Consider the following 24640-nt stretch of genomic DNA (forward strand, 5'->3'; position numbering starts at 1 on the left):
CATCCCTCCACACTCCCCTCACCAGCTCCTACCTCCAGCTTCCTGCCCTATTTGAGTTCCTGTATGACTTCCTTTGAAAATGAACTGTGATCTGGAACTATAAGTCAAATAATCCCTTCCTCCCCAACTTGATTTTTGGTCATGGTATGACCTGACTAAGACTGTGAGTGTGTAGTTTGGTAGTATGACACACACACACACATGCACACACACACTTATAGTAGTGAATGTGCACTTCTTTCTTAGGCTAGAATCACGAATGGTTTGTTATAGGAAGGTCACCTTCACCCTTTATTTGAATGTGCTAGAATCTGCTTTCTTCTTTTCCACCGTGAGTTCCTTTTAAGCTCAGAACTGTGAACCAAATCAGCTCTCTTCTTTCTTTAGAAATTACTCAATGAGTGTTCTGTCCCAGCCATAGAAAATGGCCCATGAGAACTAGCAGTAGATTTGATAGGAAAGTGTTTCACATTCTGACAAAAAGTTCAGAGAAGTGGAAGGCAGAGGAGGGTGGGGCAGTGGATGATGGGACCCTGAAAGCTGAGACATTACTCTTGCCTCCAAGGACCTGCCACACTCCTCTCCACCATCCTCCCCAAACCTGCCAACCTTTCCTGCCTGTTGTTAGTTAAAACAGTGGTTTCATCAGCTTTGTCCAGTGATGGTCTGGCAGGGAAAAATATTTGATAAAAGATGTTGAGAGGCATTCCGTGGCTCAGCAGGACGGATGACTTTCCAGGAGTTTGCAATATCTATACAAGTAAGCACCATGAGTATTATGTCACTGGAGGTTTGAGAGATCTAAGGCCAGCTGGGGTGGAGGGCTTGTAGGGAAGGTTTGAATGCACTTCAAGATCATTCTTCTGTGGTCTTAGAGTTCTGAGGTTCTCTCAGACACAGGAAGAATACACAGAATCTTAAAAGATAAACCACAAGAAGCAGAACCCTTCAACAACAACAACAAAAATACAGGTGGCAGAAAAGATTACCCAGACACAAAATGTCCTGTGCAGATGAAGGTGCAGGTAAGACAGAATAAGGTAAACCTCAAGACTAGGGAGCTTCTTTAACAGAAATTTTTAGGAAGCCAGCGAATATCTCTACCAAGGCCTTGAACCCTGCTGGGGTCTCTGGAATACCAGTGGGCCAGTCTGTTAAGGAGACATACTAACTTCTGATAGTATGCCCAGCACTAAGGGTCCTGAAAACAGATGCAAAAGATAGGCCACCCCTTCCCAACCCTATGAACTCTTTTTCACCAGTTCTTCCTCCTCTTCCTCATCATTCTCCTCTCTAGTCCTGGAAGAGGGATCCATCACATAAACTAAAATTGCAAACCCAGCAACACAGTCCCAGTCCACTATGTCCACCATCTTCCATGATACCCATACTAGTCAGTGACTTGGTTCCTCCATCTAAACCATGGATACCATTCAAGCTGTGGTCACTCCCTAGTGAGTGTGATAAACACATGTAGCTTCATCCGTTCTATCCACTGCCCTATGGACAATAAGCCTAAACAGGAGTAACACTGGTACTTTGGAAACTCCTGGACCGAGACTGATGACACCCCCTTAGGAGTCGCATTAATGGCTTTGCTGTTGCAGGATAAACTATGGCCGAAAGCAATGTGAGGAAGAAGGGGTTTATTTCAGCGTATGGGTTCAAAGGGACAAGAGTCCATCATGGTGGCAAAAACATAACATGGCGGGCGGAGAAAGCTGGGTGATCACATTTTCATCCACACACAGGAAGTAGAGAGAAAGAAAACAGGAAATAAGGCAAGGCTATAATTCCTCAAAGCCTGCTCCCCCCCATGATCTACTTCCCCCGGCAAAGCTCCACCTCCTAAAGGTTCCGTAACTTCCCTAATAGTACCACCAACTCCAAACAGGAGCCTGTATATGTGTGTTGGTGTGTTGCTTTGGGGATGTGTGTGTGTGTGTGTGTGTGTGTGTCATTCAAAACGCCACTTGTACAGTGTCACACAGCACTTCTCTGGAATGAGTATAATCATCACTTGGCCCAAGAGAAGAACGAGACCATAAGGGAACCTTGCTCAAAGCCCCACAGCGAGGAAGTCCCAAACCGGAAACTGAGTCGGTCTCAGGTACCGCGGCATTTGGGTTCGCAGTTCTTAAGCTATCAACGCAGTGGAAACTTGGTAAATATTTGCTGATGAGACAGATAAATGAGAGAAAACTCAAGCCAAGCCCCCCATCCCCCAGTGTGCTCTTTCCATAGCATTCTTGGGGCTATGGTCACCCCACAGGTCCTCACAGATGGGTCTGTTTGTACCATTCTTGAGTAATATCTCCAGTGGCCTTGTCCCCCTAGCTTCTAAGGTTTTGTTGCCCCTTCCCACCCCATTTTCCATCATTCTTTTTCCTTCACCCTTTCTCCAGCCACATGGAACCACCTTCATGTCTCCACCATTAGCTCTAACACTCCTGCTTCATCAGATCTGCAGCTCCCAACCCGGGTATTCCCCCTTTGAACTCCATCTTCTCAGAACCTGCTCTGCATCCGGTGTCACAGTGCATTTGTCCAAAAGGACTGTCATGGTCAGGTACATGTGTTCCCTCCCCATTAAACTGTCTGTTCCTTGAGGTACGACAGACATTTTGTTCCCTTCGGCTACTCATCGGTGGCACAGTGACTCAACCATAAATGTCAGTGCCCCCATCAATGCCCCTTTGTTTCGATGAGTTGATTCAATGATGCTATTGGAGAGCAGAGGCAACACAGGCTTTAAGTGGACTGCAGGACTCCAAGATCAGACAAACCTCATGACACTCGCTGAGACAGTATGAGAACAGAGATAAGTGCTTTCAAACCTTGGTGTGAGTCGGAATCACTAGGGGGCTTATTAAAGCAAACCCACCCACAGAGCCTCGGAGCTGCTGACTCAGGAGATCTGTGAGAGGAGAGGGGAGGGCAGAGCCCGAAAATTTGCATTTCCCACCATTTGTAGGTGATGTGGATGTCACTTGGCGAGGAACCATGCTTGGAGGGCCATCGTGCCTAAATATTCCAAAGTAACTCCTCAAAGAGTATTACCCAAGGAGAACAGAACGAAAGACCGGGGAGTGGAGGAAAAGAAATAAAACATATTCTTTTGCTCAGCCCTGACTTTGGAATTCAGTGAGTCTTCATGCAAAGCACACCATTATAATATCTGAGCTAAAAATAGTTGGGGGGGGGCAGGCACATCAAGTTCCGTGTCAAGATTCCTGTGACACTCTTGCCCATTACAGAAGGAGACCTGGCTTCCTCCCATGGATGTCCTGATTCTGAATGGCCACGCTGGGTCCCTTGACTTCAGGTGGCAGATGTCCAAGCACAGAGTACAGGTATTTCTGAGCTACTCCCATGAAGCTGGCCATGGCAGGCTGATGGGCAGGCCTTGCAAACAAGGCTGACCCCCCTCCTTATCCGCAAGAGTAGCCCCGGATCACCAATGGCGTTCTCCAAACAGTGCCAACAGGGAGGGAACAAACAGATTCATCTCTGAAATTTGATACCCATTCCAGACACAAGTAGCAACAAACTTAGCGACAGAGCTGTCAAAATATGTTCCACAGCCTCATTGGCAAGAGATCTGGACACACGAAAGGAATTCAGCAAAACCCAAATCAGTTGCCAAAGTGGGAGGTTTGACAGCGTGTTCGGGAATACATTTAGATCAAAACAGGAACACATCCAAAGGAGCAAGTGTCTCCATAAATTATTATAGGATGATTAGAAATAATTAGTCAGTGATTTCAAAATATTATCTATATTTTTCAGTGGCATTGAGGGGAACGTGTTATACAACGTGGGACTGTATTTTTACACTGGGGTTTTCTCCTTTCCCGTACTTTCTTTCCAGCAGTTTTTAGAAACAGGGGCCACAGATGTACTCTTCCACCATGCAAATCACTGGGGCTTAAAAGAACATATCTTTAGGCTGCAAAGCTTTTTGTGGCGCTCCTAATGGGAGGGGGACGGCAGGGGGAGACTTTTGTTCCTTTCTGGGCCTTAGTGGTGTTAGGCAATAGCGTGGAAAAGAAGTCAGAGGAAAGGAATCCATCAACAGCCCAGTAAGGGTCACTGGGGTTGGAATGGGACCTGGGAAAGGCTTATCCCATGGAAATATAAGAGGGGTGTCTTTTAGAGACAAAGGGTATTTTACTGGGTTGGGGGGAGGGAAGGCGCTGCCTAGGTGTGTGTGGCCGCATTCTTCTTTTACAGACAGGATTTTGCTTGTGTCTCAGGGGTCCTGGGTGTGGTACAGAACACGACGCTATTCCGGCACATGCTGGAGAACACTGCGGGCTGCTTCTCAGAACCAGGCGTGCAGGCTGAAGACGATGGTGCCGCTGGATGATCAGTTTGTAAGGACTGCTGACTCGCTGTCACTCCTGTGTTCCGGTTGAATTAGACTGTGATCCGTGACTATTGTTTTAAATCTAGAAAGTTCCCTAAAAAGCCCCTATAGCAAAGGCTTGTGGTTCAGTCCTTCGCTACTGGGAGAGGGTAGAGCCTTCAGGAGGTGGGCCTAGTGGAGGGAGCTCACGTCAGTGGAGGCATGCTCCTGACAAAGATGCCACAGCCCTGCTACTTCCTGGCCTTGATCTTTTCTTCCTAGGTATCATGGGATGAAGAGCCCCTGCCCCTAGCCATGTGTTCTCTTTATGACATACAATGTCATGGACACAGAGCAGCTCAAATGACTGAGACTCTGAATAAAACTCAGTGTTTTCTTGATTAATCTTTTTTTCAGATATTTGGCATGATGACAGATGCCGATAAATGCAAGCTGGACTGTGGCCCGATACGTTCTTGTTCTAGAAGGTTCCCAGTGAAGTGATGGATACAGAGCCTAGTAGCAGGCTCTCCCTAGAGTACCAACTCTGGAAGGAATTAATATAGTTCTCATGGGACTCAGATTAACTCCCATAAGAGATGGCAGAGCAAGTCTGGCCTGGAAGCCCTGGCCTTCTAACCAGTCTTTTGATCTTACATGAATGTCTGTATTAGTATCGTGTGTCTGCCATACTGTGTTGGGGCCAGAACGGGGGAATTGAGAAGATTCCAGCATCCCATCTTTGAATCTCTAGCTCAGTTGCTTAAATAAGTCTCACCCTCAGACTCTCCAAACGTGCCCTGGTTCCTCTGCGCCATGCAGAGGTTTAGGGACACACTCCTGAAATCCCTACTCTGCCAAAAGATGCAAGGAAGCAGAAGCCTTCTGGCCTTCTGATAACTTCTGAAGTCTTCCACCATGGAGAGTGACAAGGCCCAACTCTGTCCTGCCTAGCTTGAGAAGAACACTTGTCAAAGAGACAGAGAGGGACTCACCCCTGGCTCTTTTCTGAGTGACTCCAGAGCCTGGCGCCACACTCCAAACAGCAGTTCTAATCCAAGGAGCTCTGCGAGTTGGCAATGATACCTCAAGCCTCTGGAAAGGAAGGCTTAGAATGACCCATTCCCTCCACGTCAGAAAGTCATGAGAGCCTAGTCCTGGCTCACTTGAGGCTCAAGGAGAGCAATGCCAGCTGCCTGGGCATGCGGAGCCCACAGGACCCAGGAAGCTGATAAAATTAGACTACTGCCCGCCCCCCACCATCCCAGACCTGATGTTTTACCTTCCACTTGAGGAGCTAAGGCCTCACATCCTAAGGGGCATTAACTTTTAAGTTGCCATTAAACTCAATAATTATATTTATCAGTTTGTTCTAATTGCTGAGCGCTGCTAATCATATGTACGAGCTTTCCGAGCAAGCCAGCCCGTGCACCTGCTGAGGAAGGGCCCTTTCCAAAAATGGGACGTGACAAAAATATTTTCTAAACCAACTTCCCCGTTCTGAGGTCCCATTTTGGGGGGGAGGAGGGAGGGAATACATAAAGAAGCAGGAGGGAGAAGGAAAGAAAAGCCTCCCACCACAGAAGCAGGCCTCTGCAGTTACAGCCTCTTACAAGTTGATCTTGAGCTATGCTTCCTGTCTCTGAGGAAGGCACCAGCATATAAAATGGCAGGGGATTTGCATTCCTTCCAATCCATCATCCTCTGGGTGTGCAGGGGGAAAAAAAAAAAAAAGCCAGGGGACCCAGTGCAACAAAGCTCAGCCTTCGTGTTGACAGATTCTTATTTAAGTGACTATGAATACAACAATTCCACAAATAATTTGTCAAGTGTGTGCCTGAACTGGTTCTGAACCCTGATAAATACCGAGCCTCCTTCAGCGACAAAAACAGCGTGTTCCGTGTGCGGACACCGTGGAGCGGCTATGAGGATTTAGCAATCAATGTGACTATATTTCTCTCTTCTTTGTGGTTTAACGAAACAAAACAAGGAAACAAGTTGGAAGAGTAGGGCCTTCCCCCCTCCTTCCCTGTTATCTCCGTAAGTAGCTGAGGTGGATAGGCTGAAGGAAGCTACTTTACAAGCTCCAGGATGATGGACAAGGGGTGGTGGGAAGTGGGGGTGGGCTGGGGGGGGTCTGCTTTTCTCCTTAAGCTTCCACACTCTGCCTAGCAGTTCTGATGCCTATACCTGGCCCATCCACCACGCAGGGCCACAGGAACTAGGCCTGTGGTGCCAGGCACGCCAGGAGACAAGGGTCCCCTTGAACAAAACGTAAATCTAATCATCTTTGAAGACGGCAATACATATCGAAATGTCTCTCGCAGATGTAATTTAGTATGCATTATTAATTTATTTTTCATAAAAGCTCCTCAGCTCTTTGAGTGGGTGAATGAGAGCAGAGAGACTCCTGGATGATGAGGCTCGTTTGTCAGGGGGAAGGCGGGCACAAACATAAAAAACAATTTCCCTTCTCCCAACTCCACCTAAGAGCATGCCAAGCTCTTCCCTGAGAAAGAAACCACCTGCAAACTAGATTATTCCAGACGTTTTAATAAAGTGCCAACCTCCAATGGTACGTGAACACTCCTGCCCCGTTTACGGAGCAAAGCAGTGACATCCGGGGGCGGCCGGATGGCTCCGTAGCAGAAGGCCACGTATGCGTCTATTACCTGGACCCTTTCAATTCTGGGATTCCGGGATGGTGATTCCTACGGAAGTCGTTCAGAAATGACTAAGTCGTTTTAACACAGCATGCTAATGACTTATTGTTTACAAAGAAACTTTAGATAATGCAAAAGCGTGTGCTGTTGGGGGTAGGGGGGGGAGGGTTCATCAAGATTTTTTTTCCAGTCATTAACGTAACTGGGATTTGCATTTTGGGACTGTAGCCAGTGACTTACATGTAGTCCTTAAGTCATTTTTCAACCACCCCGTCCTATCTTAATCTAGTCATCATTAATCACATTTGGTCACTTTACATAGAGAACACTATTCAGATGGAAGATAAGAGAAATACATTAATAAGAAGGAAGGCGAGTTGGAATACTTGAAAAACACGAGGTAGGGGACAAATGCATTTACCGAGACGATTCACACAGCACGCATTTAGTGCTGAAGTGGGACCTCGAAGAAGCCGTGGCCTATCATTTAAAAGAGTGTGTGTGGAGGAGCCAGGCTTCTGAGGCAACTGACTTCCTTTCTCACTTCAGAACTGAAAAATCAATGCGTTTAACCTAGGCCTGGGGAAAACGCTGCCCTTCCGCAGCTGAGAGCAGGTCCACAGGGCCTGAGAAGCCAGTCAACCCCTCGGTGGCTACCTCTGGTGCCAAGAATCCAGGGCTCTGTAGTGGTAGAGTCTCTCTTGGGGTCACAGAGGTCAACACTCACGGCACCAGCATACACTGGCGGGCGCGAGGTATCCCAGGCAGAAAAGCTCCTTAAAATGAACATAGGGCACTTGGAACAGGACCAGGTGGAGACAGATCCATCCATCAGAGGCACACCCAGGTGCCCCTGGGAAATGTGCCAATACCAGGCCAGCCTATTGTCAGCGGTACATCTCTGGCTAGCCAAGGCTTCATGCCCCTCCTGTCTGCCGTCCGTGTGTCTGCAGGGATGTTGCCTAAGGGTGGTGGAGCTATGAGGTCTGTACTAGGGTTGGCTTTCTGGGGTTTCCTAAGACTTAATCATTTAAGGGACCGTTTGCCACACACTTCAGGCTGAAGGACGACAGGGTCCCCGGCCTTTCCATAGTCTCTGCTTATTATGTTATGGGGTTGAACTCAACAACCCATAGGCTCTTTGGTTGAGTCAGTGTCAAAATGGCATCTTCAGAGGAGGTCTGTGAGTCCTGTTCAGCCCTATAGCTGGAAGGGATATAAGTACCTCCAAACAGCTCTTGGGAGCATCCCTCAATCCCTGGCAGAGCAGACTTGGGGGTGGAAATATTCCCTCTGACTCCTGCTTTCAGAGGATACTGAGCCACATACGCTTGGATTAAACACCATGGTAGAAGGGTATAATGGAGATATATTTTTTAATATACTCATAAAAATAAGAAATAAAGAAGAGACCAGAGAAGATAGTTCCTTCAAGCAGGACACAACCAGGATCTACATGTACATAGAAACTCCAATACAGTCCTGCCTAGAGGTAGGCTTCATTTGTCTCCTAAGAGTCTCAAAACCCAATCCCGTTAACAATCACATTTTGGCAGGTGAATGCCAGATTTAGTTTGGGGCAACGTGCGTTCCAACAAGGACAATCCACTTGGGATATTGGATATTAAGACTAGACTGGAGCCGATCGGAGAGGGCTGTCAATAGCTGACTCTGCAAGGCCAGGAGAGCACAGAGACTTCCGAGGTAAAGGAAAGGCAACGCTCAGAGCACAGATGGGCCGAGGGTTTCAGGGCTGAAGTGGGAAGTGTGTGTGGTGTGTGTGTGTGGGGGGGGGGTGGCTCTGCAGTCCTGCAAGGCCTGCTCCCTGAGAACAGGGGATTGTCTCTCTTTGTCTGACCTTTCTACGCTTATACTGTCACCACGTTTCACAGCGCCTGGCGCACAGTAGGTCTCCTGGCTGCCTGATCACTGACAAGATATTAAATATTTTAGTGATGTGAATAACACCCGACCCTCACATACCGAACATCTTGGGCATTGCCAACAGCTGAGCCAGCCAGAAAACACACACCATGGGTTCCTCTCTAGTACTCCTTGGGCAGTGAGCTATTTATTACGATTTTATCTGGACACTCTGACATATAGTGTGTTCTATGAGGCAAAGCCCGGGCATGGCTGGAAGGGACAAGGCTAGCCCCTAATCACAATGGGGACAAAAGAGTGTTCCTCTGTCTAACTCAAGAGTGTCTGAGAGGGCCATTGAACTTGGCATTAGCACCCAGGGGTCATGGATGATAATGGGGGAAGGGGCCACGGCCGCTTGTCAGCTAGGTACACCAATATGGCAGCACACATGTCTATAGTTGGTCTTGTTAAGTAATTATTGTCACTGTGAGGCATGGGCATGAAAAGATGAGGGGAGGGGGGATAAGAATGAGGCAGTGGATCTAGCCCTGGGTTGGAATGATGGCTGGCAAGGTAGACCTCAGGGATTAGCCTCCAGTACCCAATGCATGCTTGAGACATCATGAGGGAAGGGCTCCAAGGTCAGACCCATGACTGCCCGAGGTTTGAGATTCTCATCAGAGAAAACGGGCACCCTGCAGAGTAAAGGAGCCAAGGACTGGGAGTGTTGATCTTCCCTTCCATTGCAGCCCCCTCCCCCCTTTTTGTGACAGACCACGTGATGCTACTTAAAAGCACTGCTGTGCTGCCCATGTGTCCCAGACATGGCAGCGTTTGAGAGGTCAAGGCAAGAGGATAAGTTCAAGGTCACCTTGGGCTACATAGCAAGACTCCATCCCTAAGACAGGACCACACAACAATGACAGCAGAACATCTTTGTTCTGCCATGGCTTGGGAAGTGGGAGCATCTCAGGGCTGAAATGTTGTCTCAGGAACAGAGCTGCTTTGCCTGTTCATGTTTATAGGTTAGCAGTTTGGACCCGACTCAAACAGTTACAGAATTTTATACATGATCTTCAAACTGTCTCCCTCCTCCCCTCCCTCCTCCTCTCCCTCCTCCCTTCCCTCCTCCCCTCTCTCCTCCTCTCCTTCCTCCCTCCCTCCTCCCCTTCCTCCTCCCCTCCCTCCTCCCTTCCCTCTTCCTCTCCTTTCTCCCCGTCCTTCATTTTTCTTCCTTCTCTTTCTCCCTTCCTTCCTTCCTTCCTTCCTTCCTTCCTTCCTTCCTTCCTTCCTTCAAGAAACCCAAACTCCTGCCCCCAAAAAACTGGTTTCTGAAGTCCCAGTCAAAAAGTAGCAATGTTCTATCCACACATTAATGATTCCAAAATTCTCCATTATGAACAATATTTATCAAAAACAGCCCACTATCAGATGAAAGATGTGCCTTATCGTTTCCTGTCAACTAAAACATTATTCACTGAAAGTTTCCTTCATCTCTGTTTCAGGGGCTCACTGTCATTGTAAATTGCGAATCAATCATCCCTCTCCAAGCCCTACTTCTGTAGGGGAGATTAACGCTGTGGCTAAAATTGTTTACAAAGCCATTTGTAAACCTTCTGCGGATGCAGATGAGGCCAGTTTACCAGCTTAACATTGTTGATCCCAGAGAAAGCCTTAAGCAATGACTTCAGAGGGCAAAAACATTTGTCCATTCATCATTATTGTCATGGGCTTTCGCAAATGATAACCATTTGTCTCCATCCTATTTTTAGACAATGAGCCACAATAGAGCCCAGAAAGCCATTTTGCCAGATGGAGAAAGGTGCTTTCGCTGCAGAATGTTGTCTTTTCTTTCCCCTGCCCTCCAAAATTGGCTTAAGTGAGAACCAAGGATATGTTTTAATGTCGCGATTCCCAGAAGGCATGAAAGCGCACAGTAAGAACCTCCCCACCAGCCTCAGGACCGATGTGGTTCAAATGCAGTGGAGATTCTTTTCAATCTCCATTTCTAACTTCTGGGCTGGCGTCAAGGATGGCGAGGCTTTGGAAGACAGCTATGGGTTTTAGCATGCCTTGCTGCCTTATTAATATCCCCCCCCCCTTTTAAATGAAACTCTGCAATAGGAAGCCCAATTACTTCTCATTAAGATGAATAAAAATGTTGGGATAAGCTGGACATAAAATAAACATTTAAAGTGATAGATGGTTAATTCCTCCAAGCTCAGAACTACTTATCAGGATCTCTCCGTGGAAAAGGAGAGAAGAAAATCCTAGCTTTGGACATGGTCCATAGTCAGCTGTTTCCTCCTTTGACAGGCACCTTAGTGGCTTCCAGCAGCATCCTCTGCAGGAGGGGAACTGTTCCTTTTGTCTTTGAAAGTCCCTTTGTGGAAGGCATACCAGTTCCCAAGCTCCCTCCCCCCAGCCTCCTACTGAGAGCTCTCAACTGGCTCCTTTGGACTTCCATGCCTTCTAAAACCCAACCTTAAGCATCATTTCAGGACTGCTTTTAGGTGTGTTTTCTTCTGTGGCCGGTAGGGAACTGAGGACTCTTGGAAAGGTTCCATAGAAAAGTGAGAACATCCTGTATTTGGCACAGGGGCCAAGTGATGTCAGCTTTTATAGTCTTGGATCCTGTATCATTGAGATGATACGTTTGTAGCCAGTACAGCTGACTCTTAGCATAATAAACTTGCTGGGCATTAACGAATCAATGTCTGAGAACACATCCCCACATGGTCTGAGCGCATGAATGCATGGAGAGGGATACACATGCCTGAGTTAGCAGTTCAACAAGAGGAAGTCATTTCGTTTGGGGAAACCACAAGAGTTTGGGTTATGAGGTATTCACCGGGCATTAAAGAGGGAGTTACTGTTGTATCCTAGGATGGTGGTTTGTTCTTTGGTTTATCTCACTAGGGTAAGAATGCATTTTCTCTTTCTCCTCACCTCCCCTTGCCAGAGAGTGGCTTCTTCACAGGCTGATACCTTAAAGCAGACAAAGAGATGTCTGCCCAGTGTGACTGGGACATCCTCCCCTTGCATGCTGACAATGTGTCCTCAGCCTCCCCACACCACCCACACCACAACTCCCTCCTTTCCCAACCTTTTTCTCCTGAGGAGCTCCTGATGGTCCCATTCCACAGAGCTCTCTCAGAGAGCCAAGGCTGCCTTTGTCCAAGATCCTCAAGACCACCCCTGCCCCCCGGCCAGCTTTGTATTTTGTCCGGTTTGAACTGGACAGCTTTACTTGAGACCAGTTTTTCCTCTCCCTTTGTTTGTGTCAATAGGAAAGAATTTCCTATTGTTCAGAGATGGTGGCCTCTAATAGTTTTAAGACAGACTAGGGGATGGCACATCTTGTAAGTAGACTGCTTCCTTCCTAAAGTTTTTAGGTTTTAATGTTAACCTAAGTCCGGCAATTGCTTGTCTGTGTATTTTTAATGGCCAAGCCAAGTCCATTTTGGGTGATGGGCCACTCTGTTGGGGTTACATTCTTTTCCTTTCTTCTTTCTTTCTCAGCTAGGTCTCAAGATGTATCCTCAAACTAGGGATCCTCAGCTACTTGGCCCAGCCCTAGGATGACAGGCAAGTATCAGGATGGACCACCATGCCTCCCCAAACCTCTCCTTTCTCATGCAAATTCTATCACCTTTAATATATGAAAGTGCTACCTAGAGTTTCAAATGGATAGAAAAGTTGCTTAGGAAGCCGGGTAAGGTACACAGCTCCCTCCCCTAGATCTGTGTGATTGGTCTTTGTGTGTGTATCTTCTTCCCATGTCTGAGAGTCTCTATAGAGCACCATATGTAGTCTTCATAGACATGGCTTCCCTTACACTTACACAAACACACACACACACACACACATATTATTGATTTAATTATGTTTATACATTATACAAATACATGATTAATATTAAATTTAAAAATATATACATAACAAGTTCGGGCGGAACATCCTGCCTTTGGGCAACCATAAGGATGTCCCAGAGCTGGGGATACCCTGGGAACTGTCCAGATTAGCATCAGTTTTACAGAAGAACATAGACTGCCCTTTAATTGGTGAGTTATTTATATGAGGCTTAATCACTTGGACTTGAATTCAGATCCTGGCTCCAAGACACGGCGAGAACTATCTTCTAGACACAGGTTACAGTATCTCCACCTCTCAAGGGAGGATGAAAACAATACTATAGCATCCCAGGGTTGCACATAGACTGAGGTGTTGTCTTTTGTCCCAGATGGGTCTCCTGAAGATGCTCAAAACAAATGGCTGCTAACGGAGTTGCCGTGGCTGCAGGTGCAGGATAAATTTCATCTCTATTGTGGGGAAAAAAAACCTACAGCATAAAATTTACCTCCTTAGCATGATTTAAGCATATAGTCCAGAAGGCGGTAAGTGTATCCATGTGGTTGGGCACCCAACATCAAGAAGTCTTCATTGTATAAAATGAGGCTCTTATGCATTGAAGAAGTTTGGTCTGGTTCTACTTCCCAGCCCCGTGCTCTAAAAAATAAGACCCAGACTCAAAATACACTTACAAATACCTTGAAAATATAGCTAGGCTCTTCTCTTATTAGCTCATAAATTAAAACAACTCATTTGTTCTAATCTCCATTCTGCCACATGGCTGATTATCTGTGCTCGGGTACCACACATCCGCCTTGCCACATCTTTGCAAGTCCATCTCCTGCCTGGCACCATCTCAGAGTTCTTTCTTCCTCCTCATGTCCCACCCTCTATTACCTACCTACGCCATAGGCCATTGGTTTTATTATTGACAGGTGCCAGATCCACACAAATGTAAGATGCACTCTCTACAATACATCTTGAACAGTTAGTTCTCATTTTCCTCAGACCCAGACCCTGGCAACCTGTTATGGCTATACGAGGTGATATCATACTGCTTTTGTTCTAGCATGTCGTGTGATCCTTTGGACCCTCCAGTTTGGGTCAACAGAATGTCATCATCTCAAATAAAAGATGGAGCTGATGGAGAAAATAATTCTCTTATGGCCTTCAGATCTCAAAAGTCCAAGTCTATAGAAGTCAAAACAGAGTCTCAGGCATTATCAATCAAGTGGAAGAAAGCATGATGAGTCTTCTGAGCCTTAGGCATTATCAATCAACTAGAAGAAAGCATGATATTTTTATAAAGCTTTTAGCTAGCCCCAGTGGCTACACTGAATGTTACAGAGGTAAAGAGGAAAGAAGAAGAGGACGTTAGATGCTAATATGTTTCTGAGAAGGGCCTGGTACTCTGATACCCTAGAAATTTAGCCCTGGAAAGATAAACAATTCCAAAGAATTGGCTCAACTCTATTGAATTATGAGCCACTGAGGGGCAACACAATCAGACATCTAAAGATACCTCATCACTACATAAAGACTTCAGGAAAACCTGCAATGGCCCTGGCTACCCACCTTAGGTAAGTCTGCCCTCGTCAACTTGTAAAGATGAAGACATTCTGCTATTCTTACAGACAAGAACCTAGCATAACTGTCCTCAGAGAGGCTTCACACGGCAACAGATGGAAACAGATGCAGAGACCCACAGCCCAACATTAAGAGGAGAAGAGGGGGAGAAAGAATGGAAGGAACCAGACGATTCGAGGACACCTCAAGACAACCAACAGAGTCAACAAATCCTGGGCCAATGGGGACCCAGAGAGACTGAACTGTCAACCAGAGAGCAAGTGTGGGATAGGCCTGGGCCCTCTGCACACATGGGACAGTTGTACCTCCAGGTAGTCACGTTGGACTCCTAAATTGAGAGCAGGGGATGTCTCTGACTCTGTTGCCTGCCTCTGGGACTTTTTCCAAACCAGGCTGCCTTGTCTAGCCTCAATAGAAGATGTGCCTAGTTTTACTGTAACTTTGATATGCCAAGGTCATATTTTGATGAGGGGAGGAGGAGTGAGCATGAGGGGAGGGGAGGGGAGAGGAGGGAGGGGAAGCTGTGATTGGTTTGTAAAGTCAATAAATCATTTGGATTTTAAAAATAGAAGGTAAAGGTGTTAGTGTACAGAGTCTACAAGACTCCCCTCAGGGACCTAGCAATCACTTAAATCATCACTGGCTACTGCCACCAGATGTTACCCACAGGTATGTGCAGCAAGATAAAAAGACTCCCCACCCCAATTCTCATTCTCTCTCTCTCTCCCCCTTCTGACATGTTACCAGCCAGCCATTCCCTCTCCCCTTTTCTGCCTTTCTCTGCCCACCCACTTCTTTGCCTCTACCCCTTCTCCAGGCCTGACCCCCTTCCTTCCCCCAAATAAACCCTCATATACCAGATCTATGGATGACATAATTTCTCCGGGGCTTAGCATGGGTCCACCAGGCACCCCCTCATTGCATTCTATTTCATAACACAAGGGAAGCATCTTTTTAAAGGCTTTGAATAAATGATTGGATGAAATGATTTCAAAGATGACATCCAAGCTTTGTTTCCTGTGCTCCTGACTCACATACTACAGCTCCACTCGGAACTAATTTATTAAACCCCTTCTTCTCCTGATTGGAGACCCTTATATCTGACACTATTTTCAAGTCTCCTCCTACCTGGCCAGACTTTTTATCAGTGAGTATGAGAGCTACTTTCAGTAATTCAACCATCAAATGGAAAGATTCATTCACACATTAACATCAGGTCCATAATTACTGAGCCAGTGTGTAGTAGGCACCCAAGGTAAGCTCAGCACTCTTTTAAGCAGCTTTGAAAATAAACAAAGCCAATGTAAGACCTCCCCTTCAAGACTCCTACATCCCACAGGATGCACACACACATACACACACGGTCAGGGAGCTGACAGATATGGGTGGAAAGGAAGGGTCTGTTCCTTGGGCCACCTGATTAACGTGTGTATGTGGCTCTCACCTGCCAAGACTTCTGTTTTGTGTTTCTTGGGAGCCACACATCTCCATGACAACAGATGAGGTCATTGCTTAAAGTTAGAAGGTGCCATGTATAAGAAACACAAGCAGTTGGCCATTTTGGGAACTTTCCGGTCATGCTTCCGTAACAAAATAGTTTAGAACTATGTTACATGGCCGACCTGGCAAGCTGATCAATATAACCTGCTTTCAGACAATACCTGTGTTCATATTTATGCACACATAAGCATGAATATGCACATAAGCTTGGGTACACATGCTCACAGATAAGTACAAGGTCAAAGGTTGATTTAGTTCATCCCAAGATTCAAGTCTCCCTCGCTACGGAGAAGAACCAGAATTATATCCATGGCTTCCCCACATGGTCCTAATGCTGCTAAGAAATCTGATGCTGTCTCCATTTTGGGTGGGGAGCTATGTGATTCTGCCCCCAAGATAATCAGATTAATCATGTCCACGTAGCCAGGAGGATAAGTTTTGTGACTGGTCATGTGCTATCAACTGTTCATACTACTGGGAAGGTACGTGCTCTTTCCTGAGGTACAGATGACAAACTGAGGGTCAAGAGGTGGAAGGTACGTGCTCTTTCCTGAGGTACAGATGACAAACTGAGGGTCAAGAGGTATCAGGAGCCATAGTAGAAATCGAGCTGTTGAGGGTTAAGCACTGGCTGCTTCTGTAGATCTCAGCTGTGTATTGATAAGGGACCTTCCAGTGGGAGCCCTCGTCCCTGTCTTTTTGAATGTGATGGCTTCGATAACCTGCTCTGGAAATGCTGAAATGCTCTAGTCTTCCAGCCTTGACCATCAAACTGGAAGCAGCTGCCTGTCTCCCTTTCAATCTTGCGTTCTTCCCTCTAGGGAAAACCATCTGCTATCTTGAGACAAAGTGCAAGGAGAAGGTGGATGCCCAGTCACCATCAGACCAATCTACCCGCTGGGTGAATGAAGTCATCTCAGAGGGAAATTCTCCAGTTCCCGTCAAGTTTTCAGATAACTCCAGAAACAAATCTGTGTGTGTGTCTGAGTATGCATATGTGAGTGTGTGTGCATGTGTGTGTCCATGTGTGCACAGGTATGAGCAGGTGTGTGTGTGTGTGTGTGTGTGTGTGTGTGTGTGTGTGTGCAGATACAAGTATGTGTGTGGTTTTGTGTGTGCACATGTAGAAACCAGAGGATGACAGCTGTCATTTCTCAGGAGCTCTCCACCTTACTTTTTGGAGACAGGGTCTCTCATTGGCCTGGAGCTCACTGAGTAGGCTAAGCTGGACATTCAGTGAGGCCCAGAGAGCAGCCAGTTTTCCCACACCCAGGGCTATGGTTATAAGTGAAGATCATCATACCCAGTTGTTCATAAAACAAAACCTGAGTTCTGCAGATAGAACACATATTATTGAGTTTGCAAGGTAAACATTCTGTGTAGGGAGCCATCTTGCCAGTGCCAATTTGAAATATTTCTGTACCTTCCTGAAACTCTGAGCCATAACTTCTGTCTTAGGGTTTCACTGCTATGTACGGACACCATAACAAAGACAACTCTTATAAAGGACAACATTTAATTTGGGCTGGCTTATAGGTTCAGAGGTTTAGTCTAGTATCATCAAGGTAGGAACATGGCAGCATCCATGCAGGCATGGTGCAGGAGGAGCTGAGAGTTCAACATCTTCATATGAAGGACACTAAAAGACTGACTTTCAGACAGCAAGAGTGAGGGTCTTAAAGCTCACACCCACAGTGACACACCTACTGCAACAAGGCCACACCTTCTATCTAATAGTGCCACTCCCTGGGCCAGGCATATACAAACCACCACAATTTCCTAGTTAATTTCCCCAAAAATTCCTAACTCCAGTAGCTGAGTGCTAACAGGAGTGGGTTTGGGATTGTGAGCCACAGGTATTCTAGGTTATTTGCTACAGAGCAACAGAAAGCAGGCAGAGCAGCAGACACTGAGACAAAGTCATTAGGATGCTGGGTCTGTCCTTACCTGAGGCTTAAGGTTTGGACTTTACAGTTAATTCCATCAGTACTGTATTTTTATTTATTTATTTATTTTTTTAGCTAGCCTTGATTAGTTCATTCTGGTGTATTCTATCAAAACACCTTGACAGAAACATTTTCAGTCCTTCCTTCTAACTGCAGACATCAGAAGGCAGCTGAAGAAACAGATTAACTGATTATATTTGGCTTTGGTTCAACGCCTCATCCTAGCTACCCCTGCCTATAATGGTGACATTTACATTAATGGAAGCAGATGCTGATAGAGTCTCCACATGGAGAGTCCATTCATTTGCTCAAGGATGAGGTAAATGGAGATAGGAAGGCAGTTTGCACCTGAACATACACAAAGTCTGTAGATAGTAACCCTTGAAAGTAACCTCTCCATAGATACTGGCTGTTCTGTGACTGCCCAAAATAGCCATAGAGAGAAGGGCCAAGGTAAGCTGCTAATTCTCATCTGGCAGCTAGATGCATAACATTCTTCAAAGCACAAGAAAAAAAAAAAAAAAAAAAAAAAAAAAAAAAAACTGGGAGAATCATGTAGAGGCCAAAGCACTTTGAAGGCTAAAGACACGAGGTGTCCAAATCCTGATTCTTTTACAAGTGGTCTTTTGTGATTCACAAGGACTTACCTTTAAAGGTAAGAGTATGCCAGGTGGGGATGGGTGTGTCCGGGTGCATGTCTACAGTTATGAAAGGGGAGTTGTTAAAATGCCTTACAAGATTGGAGGCTGGGGAGCCTAAGGCATGTGTCTGCACAGCAGACAAAGAGAATCAGACAACTGCTTGGTCTAAAAAGTTAAAATCTACAGAACAGGGGTATCCAATGATGTGCCCCAGCCTACTGTTAAAGGTCTAGAAACCCCCCGAGGGTCCTTGGTGTGAGTCGGCACTGAAAGGCTGATAAGGCCGGAGACATGTCCACAGGGACAAAGGCAGACACATTCATTAGGGAGCCCTGTGGCTTCCTTCTCCTTCTCCTTTTATTCCATTTTGATTTCCAAGCTATCTGCTGATGCTGTCTATACACACCCAGGGCAGGTTTGCCCATCCCACTTGCTGTGCCACATGTCAATCATCTCTAGGAATGGCTTCACACACACCGGGAAGTGAGCTTTACTAGGCTCCAGGCAGCTTTCAATCCAGTTGGGCTCCCACTCAAGATGCACACACCTGCATGGCCCTGCAGCAATCTGGATGTCGGCCCCTCCCCTGAAACATTATTTTGTTTGTAAAACTGAAGGCAGCACACAAAACCCAGAAAATGTATTCTCGTGTTTCAGACCCCATTCTCTGCTGTTTCCACCTCTGGCTCATTTAATCATAGCATCTAGTATAATTCTCTCATCCCCAAGCCAGGCATGTAGTAGACATGGAAATGGCTTGCCCCTTCTTGTGTGGAAATGAAATATTAAATGGCATAATTAGTAGACAAAGTGTGGAATTATCTATGGTAACAGTTCCCACATATTGAGGTGATAGGAGTCTAAAAATATTTTCCTGTTCCTCTTCTCTGGCTAGTTTTTCACACATGCACACATGCGCGCGCACTCCAAGAGTCCTATTTCTGGAAATCAATGGATTGTTACCTTTTCCGCGGCATCCATTTCTTCCTGGTCTACAGGGTGTCACTGGGGACATCATAAGAGACAGTGTACTTCAAAGATAAATGCCATCTTAATTGGGCAGTACTCCTTTTAATGTTTAGACTTCCCTTCAAATCTGCTTCAAACCAGTCACTATTTCCTTTCATAAAGAGAAAAAGGTGGAAGAGGAAGAGGAGGAGACATTGTCTGAAGGCTCATTTCTAAATGACTGGTCTATGTCATGCATTTTGCCATTCACAAATCGGTCAAGGTGACCCCCAGGATGCCACTGGCACCTGATTCAGATGAGACATTGAAAGATGTCTTGCTTTTAATGGCTTAGTTTACCTAAGAACATTAGGAAATGCCATTGAATAGTCTTAATTTCTTTACATTGCGACCAGACATTGGTGTCTGGTCTACAGCAACATAGCAAGCAAACTGTAAGTACAGGAAGGCCCAGAGAAGGTACAGCTGACACTTGATATCCCAGAGACTTGACTTCTTGAGGAAATTCTGCCACCTGCACTCCCCTGAGACCATTTTTATTTGAGCTAATATTTGCATGCTGCCTGGTACCTAGCAGGTGTTCATGAAACGGTGGAGAAAGCAAGCAAGTCACAGTGACCTTTACCCTGTTTCTTACCTCATTCCCTGAGCTACAAAGTTACCCAGAAAAATAACTACATGAAAATGGGTGTCTATAGAACTCAACATGATGAACCATTTTACCCTTAAATTTGCACAAGGTTTAAATTTGCAAATTTTCGCCTCTCTATTCAAGCATGAGGTCTAGGTGTCTACACTGGACTTCCATTTTGAACTTGCTAAACTTTAAACAGAGCCCTCCCCAGGCTGCTACTGATTCTTCAGGCATGAAGAGAGAAGCAGACACACTAAGTCAAGACAGAGGTTAGGAGGACATGGTGAGCCTTTCACTGTATGAGGACTATGAGAAATCAGAATATTCCAGATCTACGTAGAAGAAGCACCAGCTTTGGCCAACCTCTGCCACTCGGGAACATGTACTTCAATATGACCAGGTAATCATATGACAACCAATCTGTGAATTCCTAACATAAATGTGTTGTGGGCAGGGCACCAAGATGGCACAGAGGTAAAGGAGCTAGCTGTCAAGTTGATGTGCTGACTTGAATCTCAGGGATCCATAATGGTGAAAGAGAAAGCCAACTTCTGCAAGTTTTCCTCTGGTTTCTGCAATCATGCTGTGTCATGCACATGCATGCAGCCATGCAAATAAATCAACATAACTAAGATGATTCTCTAATTGGGCTTCAAGCCTGCTCCATGTAAGGGAGTCGATGGTTGGTCTATAACCCTAACCAACCTCTCATGGCTGTGAGGTCTAGACCCCAGAGGAGATCTAACTAGTACCAGTATAATTCTTAACACCTTTCTAAAACAATGCATCTGCACAGCCATAGATAAGTGTACCTCTCACTCTTCATCAAAGAAACTTAGGTTCCCAGCAGACAGAGACCATTATAGAGATTTGCAACTGGTCCAAATGCAGACAACTGTCCTCAAGATGCCAAACCCCAAATGATACATCTACAGTGCAACCCTTACACCTAAGGCTCAAGAACATCATGGAAGAGAGGCAGAAAGACTGTAAGAGCCAGAGGATCAGGCACCTGTTACAAGATAGCATCTTCTACATCTGTCAGAGATACTCTATTCTCTATAGGACAGGGAAGCTCTCCCCATAAAATCTTGACAATGCCATCACTTAAACAAAACATGCATAGTGACACCAGTTGACAAGTCAACACGGATAGGAGAAATATTACACGCCCCAACCCATAGATGAAGAACTACAGGCACTTAGTAGCAGCAGAGAGAGGGAGAATCAGTGTCCTCCAGAGACAAGTCCCCATAGGTGATCGAGGCCCAAGTAGTCAGTCCTAAACACATGTGCACGTAAGTACTACATAAAGTCAGCAAGCTGTATCTATTTATATGTATTTATGTGTAACAACAGTAACTAAGAAGAGGTCATAAATTAGAGGGGGAGAAGAAGGATGGGAATGAGGGCAGTATACATATAGGAAGACCCCATTCCCAACGCGCGCGCGCACACACACACACACACACACACACACACACACACACACACACACATACACACACATAGACACCACTCTCACACATACTCTGGGAACTATACTAGCATTGCAAATTAAAACCAGGTGGTTGAAAAGATGGACAAAGGAAGGACTGAGAAACACTAATTGTGTCATCAGTCACAGAGGGGACATAGATAAAGTCTAAAGGACCAAGTACTGAAGTCACAGTTAGAAGAATGATAATGAGAGCAAGATTTGAGGGTTATATATATATATATATATATATATATATATATATATATATATATATATATACATATATATATATATATATATATACATACATACATACATACATACATACATACATACATATATATATATATATATATATATATATATATATATATAAAATCATTGCAAATAGAATTGATCACGCAGCCAAGGACTTTGAAGACAAAAAGAAGGCTGGCTGGGCATGGGGTGCATGCCTTTCCTGCCAACATTCTAGAGGTAGAGGGAAGCATATCTCTGTGAGATCGAGGCCAGCCAGGACCGCATAGTGAGGCCCTGTCTCTAACAAAATAGATGACAACATGGTGGCTCAGAACAAGAACTAACGCTGCCACAGTAAAGGCACAGGTGGCTCTGTGAGGAGGATGCTCAGCCCTGAGTGAAGCTAGCCTGAGCTCTGTAGATGCAGAAGACTCGGCTGCCCAGAGAAGCAGAATATGTAGGCCCTTCGAGGGTCTACCAGATGGTGAAAGCAAAGGGGTTGGAGATTCAACACCAATATCTACTATGCTAGAACTCAGAAAGGCAGCAGGACAGGGGTGGGGCGGGGATCATTTTTTGTCATTTATCATTTGTTCGTTTGTTTGTTTAGTAGAACAAGATCTAACATAGCCCAAATTGGCCTCAAACTCACTAGATAGCCCAGGATGGTGGGAAACCCTGATTCTCTTGCTCCTACGTCTCACGTACTGGGATTACAGGCGAGCTCCACCATTCCTGGCTAGCCGGATGCCATCTACCTGCCATCTACCGTGTAAGGCTGAGGCTCCCAGGGTTGCTGTGGGAATTCTGACTGCTGCAGCCCACTGACTTGGCATTAGCACATGACTGAGGACTCAAGAAGGGCCAGCAGTAGCAGCAAGAAGAGGAGACAGGTACTGCCCAGGCCCGGACAGACACGAGGCCAGGAAGATAAAGCGTGGCATGTTTGCATCATACAACTAAATAGTCAGACTCTTCTGAGACACATAGATCATATGCCCTGTCAGGCACAGTAGATCATTTATTTTCTTTAAAACACTTACACGTTTATCAAAAAACTGAGCACACTGTAGGTCACAAAAGAACTCCAATATATATATACAATATATTTACAATACCACAGAAGAACTTCCATACATTAAAAACCAAACCAAACAAACAAACAAAATCCACAAAGGAGTCTGGAGACTGAGGAGATATAATCAAGATATTTTGTATACATTAATAAATTTGTCAAAGAATTTCTAAAAAGCTTAAAGAGACAGAAAATCGCAATAATTTTAAATTGTTTTGAGATTATAATGTAATTACATCAGTTCCGCACCCCCTTTCCTCCCTCCGAACCTACCCACGTACTTTTGTTACTCTCCTTTATTTCCAAAGCCCATTTTTAAAAATTATTTTAAAAACTAGATTTTTCTGATGAAAATAGAAGCGAATGAGATGAAAACAAACAAACGAACAAACGAACAAAAGGCCTTTCCTATCTGAAAATCCCGAAACGTTTGCATGGGCACTGCTACCGTGCCTGAGAGAACCATGTAAACTTTAAGAACTTTCAATAAATCAGTAGTCGGACTGCCTATTTGAGAAGACAGATGTAGCTAAAAAGTAGAGAAAGCTACAAACTCAGAAAAGTCAGGTGACCAAGAAGAAAAAAAAAGTTGAATCCAGCATCTCAGCTCAAGATGTTAGAAATGAGACAAGAGTCAGAGTCGTCAGTATCCAAACCACGGATGAAGGAGAATCTCTCTCAGCACTGGGCTGCACTGCAGGCTTTGCACACACGAGGAAGGCTCTGGGCTCTGACCCCAGCTCACGCTTACAGGACAAGAAGTGAATTAGGGAGCTGGAAATCGAGACTTCATGATGGGCTGCAGAAGAACCTGATTTGTAGATGCCCAACAAGTCTAAGACCAGGGTGGTTTTTCACGGCTTTTCTGATTCAATAGTGCTTGCCTCTTTCTCTCTCTGTCTCTGTGTCTGTCTGTCTCTGTGTGCATGTGTGTCTGTCTCTGTGTCTGTCTCTGCCTCTCTCTCTTTCTGTCTGTCTCTGTGTCTGTCTCTTTCTCTATTTCTCTGTGTCTCTTTGCCTCTCTCTCTTTCTCTCTGTGTCTGTCTGTCTGTCTGTCTCTCTCTGTCTTTCTCTTTCTGATACCTCAGACACACAGAAAGAAACAGACAGACACAGAGAGAGAGAGAGAGAAAGAAAGAGAATGGGGGGAGAAGGAGGAGAGGAGAGGAGAGGAGAGGAGAGAGGAGAAAAAAGGAACAGCTACAAAATCTTCCACTAAGGGAGGTTTAATAATATTTGTACAAGCTGTCAGAAATTGGACACAAATATTCAAAAAACAAAAATGAAGCTTAATGATGTTATGCATATTGATATAAAAGTCAATATGAAATATTAGCAAGTGTGTGCATCAAAGCATTAAAGAGGGATGAACAATAAAAGTGAGGTTTTACTTCAGAAATTTAAACTTGGTGAAATTACACAAAAATCTAATAAATAAACAACCACGCTTAAGAAAAATCATCTTTGTATCTCAGATTCTAAGATTGAAAAAATTACTTGTGAAAAATCAGCAATACTCTTTTTTAAAGACGCAAAACAATAAAACAGATGAATGAAGATTTGATCAAAATCTACACCACAAAAGCAGGACCAAGTTTTAAATGGAGAGACAGGGAAGAAGGATCAGATAGGAGATATAAGACCTCAAGTTGGCTGTGATGAGAAGTCCCAAGCTGCCACTGACTTATGATGCCATGTTCCCCCACTGAAGCAGAGAGACCCCAAGTTTGATGAGACCTTGGGGTACTGCACAAATAGACCTCACGGAGGTGATGATGGGGACTATGGCTTAGTATAACCCTGGTGGCGGGTAAGTCAGCACCACCTAACAAAACGGCA

Source organism: Micromys minutus, assembly GCF_963924665.1.
Source record: "Micromys minutus genome assembly, chromosome: 32".
NCBI lineage: Eukaryota > Metazoa > Chordata > Mammalia > Rodentia > Muridae > Micromys > Micromys minutus.